Consider the following 9537-nt stretch of genomic DNA (forward strand, 5'->3'; position numbering starts at 1 on the left):
ATCATTACAAATCGTACACCCTTGAGGTGGATCACTGGGTACCGTGTAGATTATGATTTGAATATAAATTTATCATTCCCCTCTTTTGCAGTCTATCTCCGTGTTTTCACATCTCAAATCACCCGGCTCCGTATTACATAATGGCAAAGAAACTCGCAGTCGTCTGCAATGGTATCCCTGACTGCGTCACCGAAGGTCACCACACTCGTCATCTTCACAGTGCAGCGAAATGAGGTTTAATTGCTGCGCTTGCAAACGCCAGCTTGATTTTATCATTAAAGGATTGTAGACGCACAACACCTCCCTAAAAGACTTGTGAGGCTTTATACTGGTTTACATGTGGACCGATATAACAGTAGTTGAAAAACGAAATCTTACCACGATTATCAACACAGAAGCACAAAGAACCATGTGACGGAAGTATCCCAAGAATACCAAAAGCTGCACGACGGCAGAGGTATAACATTTTGAAACATATTTCTAAAAGTGTCAATTCTCCACTAGAAGTGCCACAGTAAAATGAAATACTATATTTTTTATTATTTCTACGACGATAACGTCGCGTAAGTTTACATTTTGGTGGCTAGTCCACCGTAGGGAAGAGAAAAGAGCCACCAATAGCATGTGGCTTCGATGGCCCGTCGACTGTTTAAAAATTAAGTAATTTTCCAGAATAAAGACTGAGATACTGTATAAATGGTGTTAAAATGGATTTTATTTTACCTAATTAATCGTGAGAAGAACAATATAAAACACATTTATAAGTGTATAAGACTGGAAATTTCCCAGTTTTATACACTTTGGAAATGCTGTTTATATACATTTACAAACATGGGAAATACAATTTTATCCATATTTCTATAAGAAATGTATGATACTAATTTGAAATTGAACCAATACCCACGGCTCCGAAATAAACAAAACTTAATTATAAACGTGGGATCCTTGATACCTCTTTTAAGGAAGCACCCGTTAAGTTCCGTTTATTGCAGGAGCAATGCCTGTCAAACGAAACCATTTAATTGCATTATAGCTTAATCAAACACTTTGAATTCCTTGAATATCGAAGAATGAGGGTATTTGTTGAGATAATTCTTGATGAAGTGGCTGTCTAACTTGCGGTAATATAATTCAATCTCTTTCCTATCTAAATATATTGGATGCAGACAGAGTAAACTTCAAAGGTAGTAATCCCAAAAAGAATTAAATGAATAGGTATTTGGGACCTAATACTGTTGATTTACAATAATACCTTCGGGGAAGAATTGGAAATAAAAATAACTACATAAAAGGGAAAAAATAAAGAGAAGATTTAAAACTTTTCGAACTATTTCACCGCCATAAACTCACGTAAATGTGAGTTTAATATTTACTCACTCACTTTGCCTCCTTACTCACTAAGTTTAATTTTCACCAGAACTACTGTACTCATACATTATCAGGCGTAACACGCTTAGTTTATGGAAATGGGTTATATCCCTTAAAAATTAATAATATATAGTAAATATCCACACAAATTAAATTCCTGATTGACCAGCGCTTCGGCAACTAATTCCATTATCAAGATTCGCCTACCATACACAATTGCAATAGCTGCTGAAACATTACCCCATCAATTGATAAAATAAGGGTGGAAATTTACAATTAGTCTTTAATTTAGACACGGACTTTCTCACTCGTTTTCATTGCCGTATTTAAAATGAATAATATCTTTTTAATACGCTTTACGTTGAAAAATATCAACACTTATCAAGCAAAAACTATGTCAATTATTCCTGTTTTATGCCAGTTTTGTTTGGCGAGTTTAAATTTTTATGCTTCAAATGTTAATTTGAGGCCCAAATATTTGTTTTACTTAAATTATGCGAAACATGATTATACAAAAAATTCACCTTTACGTAGAATGTGTATGACGTATAATAAATATTGTAATGAACTTAATTTTTTCAACAAAGAAATGAGTACTGTAAGGTTATATAATATTGTTAATGAACTATGACGACTAAATTTGATGTGTTATATTCTAAAATACAGGGATTGTATTTTTGTATTATGTTGATATACTTTCTATTAATTGTGTTTTTCCTGTAATTATGTTGTTGGGAAAACAATAAAAACCAATAAATTAATTAATTAATTAGCATTTCATACACGCAAGAGGTAGCTCACAGACTGTTTTGTAGGAATTTATCGAGTAGATATGAGTGACCCTAACAAGCTGGACGCGTTTCACGGTTAAGGCCGTTTAGGCAATTAAAGCAGAGGCGTAGGTACGGATGCTTACACCTGGTGGTAATGAGGAAAGCAAGCAAGTGAAACGACTATCCCATGTCGACGAGTGCATGCTCTGTGCGCAATGAAGGGCGCAAATGAATTTATACCTAAGAATTATCGGGTCAGCTAGGTGCTAATTTTTGTATCATGACCATTAGCAGCATCAACCATCAATTATAAGATTGGTTACACGCAGATCTCCACTCAGTTATTCTATCGGTTAATCTTTGAACCTTTCCAGTCAACGTGTTCATTAAAAAAATCTATCCACGGAAAATCATAGAAATTTCCTTCCTCATAGGGAATTTTTTCCTTTCCGTAGAAACATTAAATTATGGTTTCGCTAGTATTAGGACCCGCCAGCCTCTGTGACGGTACGGGATCCTCTTCCCTATTCTTCCATTCCTATCCTATCCCCGGAGGAGTCGTCGGGCTCCTATCGCGGCGGCGCCTCCTTCCTTTTTCCTACCTTGTCCTCCTCCTTCTGTGGTGCATAGGTGATAAGGTTATAGCTTCAGACTTCGGCCCAGAAGCTTAACCCCGCGAGCCCGCCCTAGGGTTTCGTATCCGCTGTTCATTAAAAAGGACATGACTTTTAGGGGAATTTAACCTCTTAATGTGCATACCTGTCCATAATTTTGGGCAAAGGCCATAAAATCATCTTCGCAAAAAGTAGCTAAACTTTTTGGAAAAGTGTTCATGACTTAATAACTGAGTTTAAATAAAAAGAATAATTTTCATAAACAGAGAAAAAATATCTAACTGAAAAGATATCTGCTGATGTTCTTGATGAAAATTTTTTATTATTTATTCAATTGTGCCCTTCATACCGTACAGAGCACGGGTGCTTGCATCGACATGGGGAACAGAAAAAAACCGATTGATTATTCAAGTAAACTCAGTCAAAGTCATCAATTCTACATGTTTTTCTAAATAAAATTCTCTATTCTTCCTTAAATTTATGATTTATTTTGTATTTGCTTGTTTTTTTCTTATTCTTGAATTTTATTTTCTCTATACCGATCTTGTACAGTACACTCATATTTGATTATCAAAATTATTTTTTTCCCATTATGTTTTTTTAATGTTTATAAATCAGCACCAGCCGCTGCTTTAAGAAATGATGGTGACCCCCTACTCAGGTATAAAGGGATACCGATATTCTACTTTACTGCTTTATTTATTGTAAATATGTATTTTTCAACTTATGAAAAAGTAGAATAAAAATTATTATAAAAAATGTTAAAACTACATAATTCTACTGTTTTACATTCATGTGCACCTCATCCGTGGCCTACCCCAGCCGTTCTTCCCGTCCATCTGTCCTTCGACCATAACTTTCATTATTCCATTGTCTCTCATGATCTACATGAACATACTACCACTCAAGTTGCCTCAATAGGTGTTTGGCAGGGGGTGTTAGAACACTAGCCGTTAACGACTAAAAAGGAAATACCCTAACGAAATGCTAGGGCCAATGTCTGTAGAGCACACGAGGACAGATAATTACAATTCGAGACTTACTAATCTTATAGCAATGGAATCCAGTGGCGAATATAGATAATATTTTTGGAGGGGCCAATACCAATAATAAGTTACTAGTAATCACAATGAATGTTTCACATTGGTTTTCGGTCGCTAAATTCAGAAAGTAAATAAAAATACGGGTAAATAATAGTCACAATAGATGTTTTCAATAGTAATTACCATAAATGTTTTACATTGGTTTTTGGTAGCTAAATTCAGAAAGTAAATAAAAATATATAATAAATAGGTTATTTCTTAAAATACTATATATTATTTTAAAAAGGTATTAACTTGTATCAGTATTTTCTCATGCGCATTATGATTATATTTATTCATATTTTCTAATTTTTTCCACAACAGGGGGGCGGGTCTCATGGGCTCCTCCCTTCTATTCGCCCCTGGTGGAATCCATTATAAAATCACTTCATCCTGCAGGATTATCGCCATTAATAGATCCACCGCAATCGCCACTATATTTATTACGGGCCAACGCTACAAATAATAATAGCAGCCCTCTTCCTTTGAGGTTTGAGAGAAGATATAATTAGACCGAAGAGAATTTAGAGTGGCGGAAACGGTGGCTAACAGAATTAGACAAAGGGTCTCAGCGTGACTGTACTCTCCTTTCCTTCCAAGAATGCACAGCGTGATTCCGATGGCCTACTCACGGATGGAGCTGTGCCAGTTTCCTCGCAAAAAAAAAATGCTCCACCTACTCCTCATGATCATGACTCGAGCCTGCGTCCATGGGAGGGTATTTTTAAATATCTTGGAAAGGGATGCAAAATCCGATGGATCTCGCATCCATGAAATCACAATACATTCAGCCGGCACGTATCAACGGGGAAAGAAGGGGGTTTTGGGGGCACAGCCCTCCCTCCCTCCCGAATTTTTTTCCTTAGTCGCGTCTGTCCACCAAACATCCCGTTACGAAAGAACTAGTCAAGGGGCTCTTATCTTCCGACTTTCTCGCAACAATAGGGTAATTTCCTTCATCAAAGAAAACGAAAGGCATTGATTGCGATTCCTTACCCACCATTAGTGTATTCATAATAAGCAAATTATTTGGTTTTAGAAATACCGGTTTAGACGAATAGCAATGGTCAATTTTATCCTCATTTGAAAAAGGACAGACTGGCGCTCATGCGATGCCACTCCACGTGACGTCACAGGGACCTAGTTTCTATACCAGTAGATAGGAGTTTTACATCGTCTGAGATTACCAATGCATGTATGAGACACAGATCTCAGGGTAACATGTCTTAATAATCACCTATTAAAACTGGCTAAGGTCGGAAAGTTTTCTTCGTTTGATAAGGTATTAATAATCCTTATTTAAGCCAAGCGCTACCAGCTAGCAGGGTACTCTGCTACCTGCTAGAATTCTGCGTCGTATCAATGTTCAAAGCCTGGCACCAAGGTCACCTCACTGGCGATAGTGGGAACCAGAACGACATCACACGGGGTTTTCCCAGCATTCCTACTTAGCCGTCGCGTTTTCGCGCGCTTGAAATTTTTCACTTTTCATTTAATCGCAAAAAATAGATATCGTCATTTAAAAATCTAAAAGCGTGAAATACGTACTCCAGGAGTAATAATCTTTCGATTTAGGCAATAAAAAAGTAATAGGAAACCACCCTATTAAGATAGGGTTTGTTTCGCTGCTAATCATTTTTACAGTCTTTATATCAACTCACCAACCTGTCTGTTTGTCTGGTACAAATCTTGTAACTGAAATTTGACTCACTTCCTGTGAAGCAAAAACGCTGAAATTTTGCACACTTCTTCATTTCCGATGACAATACATGAAAATATAACTTTTTCTCTCCAACCCCCCTTTAACCACCCCCCAGTCAACCTATAGCCCCCCAAAACATTTTTTTGATCAAAGAAGTTCCAAATGGTCGATTTTCGTGTTTTGCGACCACAGTAAAAGTTATCCACCATAAAATTTCCCATCGACTCAGCCCTAGCTTGGGGGATTCGTCTTGCTTTACTCGGCGAGACCCCCGCTTTCGAAAATTTTTCAAAGTCCCTCCGTCGTCTCGGGTCCGGCTTCGGACTTTGAAAAATTTCGTCCGAATTCCGTCGTCCCAGGTCCGGACTCTGGACTGAAATTTTTCGGCACTTAGATTTTTTTCGAAAATCGTCAAAAAATTTTTCTTCCCCTCGAGCGCCTGCAGATTCGTAGTAATAAATATAGTGACTTTTTTAATACGTCACTTTTGGTTTTTCGGGGTCACTGAGTTTTTTTGCTTTGTGTCATATATAAACGTTGCTCATCCCCTGTAATCTAAATATAAAGGCTGGTTTTTTAAAAAAAAAATTTTTATAAGAGCTTATTAATTCTATAGGTAGTCAATGATCGCAGGCTCAAGGCCTAGGGTTTTTTATCTTTATTTAACTTACAATGCCGCAGTTTAAATCCCAAATTATGGAAATTATCGTCAAAATATGTTTTGCGAGTCGCTTTCGTTCATTACAATCGATCTGAGAGAGTTTTTATAAGGTTACAGATTTATGGAACATGCAGTCTCAAACTGAGAATTTTTTTCTTTTCAGTGTCCCGAGACAAGCTATTTACAATGCAAAAAAATGGCCTCCACAGTTAATCTTAATCGTAACATTAGTTCGAAAGGGATACGATCGTTGACATGGTCACCGCGACGTATGACAAAGTTGTCCACTTAGCAACATTAATTGCAAATGGATGCGTAAATGAGAGAACGGGGCTCTCATTTGATATCGTTCTTTGCGACCGACGCCATTCCACGACATTGATGAGTGGTTGAATGGGCGAGCTAAGATGACAGTAAAAATGTTACGCAGTGTGCCAAGGCAATAGGCTAGAGGCATCGGCCGACCGTGAAGACATCCCCCTCCATACCAGAATAAACGGACAAGCAAAGAGCGCTCAAGGTGGCGGCGCAGTAACCTAAAACTGAGGTTAAGAATGAAACCATCAATTCTGCTTCACTATGGTATGAGTTAGCAAGTGAAATCTTACGACAAATGTTATTAAAACCCTTATACTTCTTTCGGTATTAAATTTCATGGAAATAAGTTATCCAATCGTAATAAACAACACCAGGCCGGAGGCAGGAAGAAAAATTCGGGGGAGGGGGTTCTTATAAAGGGTATATTTTATACTTCATTATTACCATACCATTTGTACTTAGAGAGGGTATATTTTGGTGAGGGTATAGTTGGTTGGATTACGCCTGAGACCAAATAACCAGAGAATTTCGGGGGATGGAAGGGTTGAACCCCCAGGCCCCTCTCCGCATGCCACGGCCTTGAAATAACATGAAAATGAACGAAATCGTCGTACTCAGCAAATCAGACCAATGTTTATTGCTCTATAATGGGAAAAGTTAGCTATTTAAATACTCAACATCAATTTTATTGAAATTCTGATATTTCTCCTCCGTCTTGAGCATTGTATGCAATCGTTGAACTATCAAACGAACGAAGCAAATAATACCCATTTTAATGGCTCAGACATAAGAAAAGTTATGAATTGAAATAATTCACTATAGAAGTTGAATTCCTACCATTTCTTCTTCGTCTTGGGTTACTTAATTATTTATCATTTATGTTTTATAATTATTAATTATATTCTAAGTTAATAAAAATAAAATTTAAAATGGAAATAAACTAAAAAAGGTCGCAGCCGTGAAAAAAAACCTGGTTGTTTCTTTGAGAGGGGGCACAATATTCAGGGAATTCAGTCGGAGGGAGTACCCTTTAAAACAAAAAATTTTGGGGGAGGAGGACCTACAGCCGTTCGCAACGACCTTGAAACAACACGAAAACAAACGCTATCGTCGTAGTCAGCCAATCACACCCATCTAGTGATCTCGGGTTTTGCTTTTTCAATCATGGCTCCTCGCGCTGCCGTCAAAAATCGGAGTTGTTTGTATTTTCTCTGAGCCACCAGACTCGAATGAACGGATTATTCTCGAGAAGTGCCGAAATATGCTTCTATCCAGCCTCTGTGGTGGCGGGGTAAAGTCCTCGCCTGCCAAGCATGAGGTCGCGGGTTCGAATTCCGCCTGGGTAAATTTCACATATCCATGGTACGGTTGTTTGTGAATGTTTCATCCTTGAATTTGTTGAATACCCCGTTTTAAAATGGCCTATGAGAGCTGTTCGGAGGTTTGGGAATAAAGTAAAAAAATAAATTAAAAAACATATTTGAGAGTGAGACAAATGCACTCAAGCACATCTACTCGAAATCCTAAAATTGTCCTTCATTTTCCAGACGGGTACTCCAGCACGCTGACGAATAATAATATTATATTTATTGCTCCAAAAAATTAATAATGGAAAATGAAAAGGAAACCAAATTTAGAATTTTAGGGGACATTTAAGTAACCCTCAAGGTTACTTAATAGTGTTACTTTCCACTCGGTAGCTGAAGCCACGTTCAAAGCCAAATTTTTATCTTATCTATCTATTATAAATGTTTTGGGTGTGATTCTCGGATATTTGGAACTTCGCGGTAAATAGCTGGTACTAAAAGGAACTTGTAAGTAAAATCAACGTCTTTGATTAATTAGTAAAATTTAATGGCAGATCTGTGTTAAGGTTATCTTTAATTTGAATCACTGGCCATACGTTGTAACATGAAAGTCAAGAAGAATGTAAATATCCATATTTCAAATTTGTGCCAAATAATGAAGAATATGAAGTTAATAGATGGGCTAGATGAGGTATTCACCCTAACTCCTGAGCCATACTTGCTGCTGTACTCATAAATGAAAGGTAACTGAGCACATTGAAGCTCTTACTAGTTATTTAATTCATCACGCTTTACTTACTCTGTGATTAGCTTAAACTGAGTTCAACTCCATAAAAAAACTGCTTGCACTGTCTCGCTTTCCAATTGATTCATCATTGAATAAATGATTTCGGGAATCGCGCGTTTGTTGACGGCGGATAAAGAAAATACCTCGACCACATGCATTAATACCTCTCAGTGCCTTCTCCTTGAGGCGCGAACTGCCAAAGCTATTTAAATAAAACGTATCATAATACCTACGAGAAAAAAATTCTGTAATTTTATCTTTTGGCAAGACAACATGGCGTTCCTTTATTGCTTTATCGCTCTTACAGCATTGATTTGTAACTATAAAATTAATCTTGACTGTTTTATTCGAGAGTTTAGTTGCAACATAATTATTGTTTTGAACAGCTATCTATCAAAAAGCCGATATATCGGCCCGCGTCTCTGTGAGGGTTAGTTTAAAAAATTATCAACTTTTAAAAATATCTGAATTACATCAATTAAAATGTGGTTACATTGTAATGCATTCTCGTTCGACGCCGCGAAATGAATTAGGAATACAATCCAAATCGGGAGCAGGACACTTCTACAGCTTCACCGCACCTCCCTTCATTACGAATCTAGGAGCATGGGTAATTAATTATGTATTCACGCTCAACGCACTGCACGTGACTTCTTCAATGGACACTATACGCTTCCACGTGCGACACTCTAAATTTACTCTCTGGGTGAGTGGACAGCCATGTCGATATGTGGGACACCGTTTCATTCGCCTTTAGTTCCTCACCTTCGACTCACCACGCGAGCAACGGTGGAGAAGTCAGGGTCACAGGCCAGCAAAACACGATCTACTCACTGGCCGATTGAAAAAATGCAAATTCCACGCGATTTTTAAGGTCTTAATCTCAAGCCGTGGGGCTTGAATTTTCGAGCTATTAAAAAAGTGT

The sequence above is a fragment of the Ischnura elegans genome, chromosome 3, assembly GCF_921293095.1.
Source record: "Ischnura elegans chromosome 3, ioIscEleg1.1, whole genome shotgun sequence".
NCBI lineage: Eukaryota > Metazoa > Arthropoda > Insecta > Odonata > Coenagrionidae > Ischnura > Ischnura elegans.